Genomic DNA, 4,935 nt, shown 5'->3' with positions numbered 1-4,935 from the left:
AACGAGAAGTCCCGCAATCTTGGTAATCTTATCCTCCACCAGTATTCCTCTGTAGCCAAGTCTAGCCGGCATCTGTGCAGGCAGGCCGAACCATCCATTGTCTCTGGCCTCAACCATTCGCGCTTTAAGTTCCTGGTTACCTTTGACAATAAACTGTGGATTATCCCGACCGGAAAAGAACGACACTACCACAGTGAACACTTCTGTAAAGAACAGAAAACAGTACAGTAAGGGCGGATTTCCTCTGTCACGTAATTTTTACATGCGATGCGAGCGTAAAATTTACGTTCGCGAGTGAAAGAGAGACATTGTTTATGGCCGCTTAATAGAAGGTTAATTCCCTATTCTTCGGCACAATTATTTCTTCTGGACTTTGATTACAGGACGCTTAATAGGCAGCCGCGTAATGCAGATCAACTGCAACTATAAATTGGTTGAAATCTGTATATTTGACTGCGATCCTTCTCACACTTTTAACAGAAGTGATGGCGGACGGTAGGGCTTGTGAGAGAGAATTATGGTTAAGGGCCTGTTTACATGGAGGTGGGGGACCCCAGGCAGGTGAAGTAACCCGCTTAAGTGGGGTAACCCGCCTGTCCATATAATTTCTCATTTTAAATTGATCACGTTTACATGATAGGTGGGGTGACCCGCCACATGTTACCTCAGCTATACCTGGGGTCCCCCAGCACCAAGTAAACGGGCCCTTAAGCCTCTCTTTGTTTCAGAATCTTGTTGCCTAGAAAGTCTCTGTGTATAACTACCCCTTCAGATTTTTATTTCCTGAGGGGGGAGGGCAGCTGTACACTAGACTAAGTATATTCATGCCTTTTCGCAAATGGTTATAGTTTAGTTGCAGATTCAAACCCAGTCGCTATTTAAGTGTTTTTGGGCCTTCGTGCGCCTGGGTACTATGTTATGACTAGGGCCCGGTTTGGACGCCGAACTTTTTATGAGCCGAGCCTAATTCGAATTAAGACCGACCTAAATAGCTTAGACATGCTGAGCTGATTCAGACGCCGATCTTGATCCCAGCTGAACTTAATTCAAAAGGAGAAAACCATTCATTTCGGTCAAACTTTTTACTCAATACTATATGATAACTTATGCATTTGGTTCGGCACATGAAAAGGTCGGCGTCTGAATCCAAACCGTTCAAAAGTCGATCCAAAGTCGAAATTCTCGGCGGGCTAGGCGGGAAGAGAACGGCTGAGGCGCGTTCCAAATTGAAACAGGCGTTCCTAATAAATTCAGACGCCGAACTTTTCATGTACTTAATTCAATGTATTAGGTTCGGCTCATGAAAAGTTCGGCCTAAGGATTTCGAAGAACTTTATTACGGAAACCAACAAACCAAAGTTGGGCTCTTGCTGTTCAGCAGTGGAGACAATTTGCAGTAAAGCAACGCTGAAGAACGTTAGATAGGCCAGCATCTCTGTAGAAGTCTGCAACACCAACCATACATAAATAATCAGTGTGTAATCAACTTCCGAGGGGAATCATTGTCTACATTCAGTATTCGGATAACGTAGTTAGCCAGTGCGGGAGCTGCCGAAACAATGCCCTCCCATGGTCCCCGCGGCAAAAGCTCTAGCTTGCTGCAATTCTCTCCATGCATGTAAAACGTGGTCGCCCCGTCAAATAGGAACATATTGACTCGGGTAGTTAGAGGGGCTTTAAATGCAACTAAACGACAGAAATAAAACTGGAACTTAAATTGCTTTGCGAATTTTAACAAACAGAAAATTACTGTTAAAAAGTATTTAAAACACCAAAATTGACCCTTTCACATTTTATAAGCCTAGAACGACAATAATTTTTGGAATTTTTGGTTAGATCGGGTGAGTTGTGGAAATGCTCCAGTTGAAAATAATGGAAATCGTTTCTTGCTCAGTTCAAAAGGCTATCTCTATCCCATTCTACGGGTTGGGGTATATAGCTTTACACTCAAGCGGGCAAAAAGTGCATTCTCAAAATAATAAACCATGCCATTGCACCATGCAGGCAGCAGCCCAATGAATCCCCACTATATGGGAGTCTTTAATATTATTATAATTGTTATAAAAATAATAATAGTAACACAGTCGTCCAGATATTACTGTAGTACATAAAGACAAACCAGAGTGGACATTGCTGTGCCAGCGGACCAAATATCCTTAGTAAGGAGGAGGAAAAGGCGGAAAAGTATCGAGACCTAGCTCTCGAAAGTAAAAGAATCCTCCTGTAGTAGTAATAATAATAATAATAATAATAATAATAATAATAATAATAATAATAATTATTATTATTATTATTATTATTATTATTATTATGTAAAATTCAGCACAGGGATTTTCCCTGGGGAGAAATATCCAGTCAAGTCTCATCCCGAGACCTCAGACTTCCAGCACTTTTCTGAGGATATGTGCCGATCCGAGAAGTGCCGACTTTTGCATCGTTCTTGTTCGATTCTTAATTCCTAGTTGCTCCAAGTGGCCTGCCAGCTTCTTTGACACTGAACCCAATGCACCTACAACGACTGGCACCACTTTTGTCTTTGATTTCCAGATCCTTTGAATCTCTCTTGCCAGGTCTTGGTACTTTTCACACTTTTCAGTTTCTTTCCGCAGTATATTACTATCTCCGGGAACAGCTATGTCCTCAATGATTGTTTCCTTTGCCTTCTTTTTCTGAATTACAATGTCTGGCCTCCTGTGATGGATTTCACGGTCTGTTTGGATGGTAAAGTCCCACAACAGTTTAACCTCCTCATTCTCTTCTACGCTTTTGGGGGAATGCTCATACCATTTGTCACTGCACTCAACTCCATATTCCTTGCACACCTCCCAATGAATGACCCGCCCAACAACATTATGCCTTTTTTTATATTCTGTCTGCGCAAGCTTGGGGCAACTAAAATATGCTGCACAGTTTCATCGTGGCTACCACACATTCTGCATTTGGATGATACATTTTGGTTTTCGATTCTGGCTTTTACGGCGTTTGTTCTTAGTGCCCGATCTTGCGCGGCAAAAATAAGCCCTTCTGTCTCCTTCTTCAGTTCACCAGTGCTTAATTATCCACTCCCAAGACACACCAGATAGGTCATCTGTCTCTCTCTTGAACTGCCCATGCAGCTGCTTTCCAGACCAGTCCTCAGTTCTTTTCCTCTTCATCTTTTCCTTATATTCCTTTGGCGTTTCAATTTCATTGACATTCTTCCTCTTCCATGCAGCTTTCAACAACCGTTCCTGGCTCTGGCAGACGTAGACATTGATATTTCTTTCTTCAATGTTAATCGCGTCCTCAACACTAATTAGTCCACGCCCTCCTTCTCTTCTTGGTAAGTACAAGCGGCTTACATTGGACCTGGGGTGAAGAGCGCCATGGATGGTTAATAGTTTCCTGGTCGTACGATCCAATTCAGCAAGCTCACTCTTTGTCCAATTTACAATCCCCCCACTGTACCGAAGTAGAGATACAGCCCAGCTGTTAATAGCCTTTATGACATTGCCAGCATTTAGCTTTGAGGACAAAGTTTTCTTCACTCTCCTAATGTACTCCTTCTTCATACTTCTCTTTAATTCCTCATGCATAATGTCATCGGCCTCCAACACCCCCAGGTATTTATAACCTTCAACTTCATCTCCAATACCTCGGATTATTCTTCCATCAGGCAATCTTATGCCCTCTGACTTATCCAGCTTGCCTCTTTTCATTACCATCGTTGCGCACTTCTCGATTATTATTACATACATACATACATACATACATACATACATACATACATACATACATACATACATACATACATAAACTTTATTAATGTGTCTTGGAATGTCTAGCCGATGGGGTTAAGAACCCCTCTACTAATTGGGGACACCTAACAATATAATATAGTTACCTAACAATAAAATATAGTTAAAAAACCTACTAACTATCAACTAATGAAATAATTGATTTAAAAAGATTAAGAATTACAAAGGATGCAATTGGAGCAATTGTCGTCGTCTATCATTACACCTAGATCAAATTTACGAATACAATTTTTGAAACTAAATAATGATGGGAGAGTTCTGATTTCGCTTGGTAGCTTATTCCACAACTTTGGTCCCAGGTAGGTGAGCGAGTGTTTACCATATTTATTGGTCCTAAATCTGGGAATGGCGGACTCTGCCGTCCTCAAGTTGCAGGGTGAGCAATGCGCGTGAAATAGCTCGGATATTTTGATGGGGCATAGTTTGTGTTTCACCTTATACATAAGGATAGCAATATCTTGCAGTCTTCTGTTCTGAAGAGTCGTTAGGTCACTTTTGTCCAGCAATGCTTGGTAGCTTGATTGCTTATCTAGGAAAACTGCGCGCAGTGCTCTTTCTTGGACCTGTTCAAGCTTTCTTTTGTCGGTGGCACTACAGAAATGCCAAGTCAGGTGGCAATAGGTTAAGTAAGGCAATATGGCTGATTTATACAGAGTTAATTTAGTATTGGTAGGGACAAGTTTTTTAAGCCTTAACATTACACCTACCCTTTGACTCGCCTTCTTACATATTTCATTAATATGAGTGTTAAAATTCAACTGTTCACCTATGGTGACCCCTGGCAATTTAAGACAGTCAGAAGATTCGATTGTGTTTCCTTGAAAGTGTAATGGAGTGTTACTTTCTGTCTTGTTATGCTTTAAAGTCATAGTTTGATATTTGCTCAGGTTTCCTTGTAGCAGATTGCTAGCGTACCATTCGGAGGCCCTATTGGCATTCCTCATAAGATTGGTGTCAGCCATTTTCAGGTTCCCCGCTGTTTCATACATTTGATGGTCATCCACGTATATAGAGAGATGCGAAGTTATTACGTATGTCCGATCGTTTTGAAAGATGTTCCATACCGGGGTTTCATAACAATGGACCAAGGGCCGATCCTTGTGGACAACCCCTATCTGTACGCTTCCATTCACCTCTG

General features: G+C 41.5%; 1 pseudogene; it reads right to left on the bottom strand.

Annotated features, from left to right (window-relative positions):
- Positions 1-2,375: 2,375 nt before the first annotated feature.
- Positions 2,376-2,932, bottom strand: LOC140934916 (uncharacterized; annotated as a pseudogene).
- Positions 2,933-4,935: the final 2,003 nt, after the last annotated feature.

Source organism: Porites lutea, chromosome 1 (genome assembly GCF_958299795.1).
Source record: "Porites lutea chromosome 1, jaPorLute2.1, whole genome shotgun sequence".
Taxonomy (NCBI): Eukaryota; Metazoa; Cnidaria; class Anthozoa; order Scleractinia; family Poritidae; genus Porites; species Porites lutea.
Note: the sequence above shows the minus strand (reverse complement) of the source record. Positions and strands in the feature narration are given on the sequence as shown.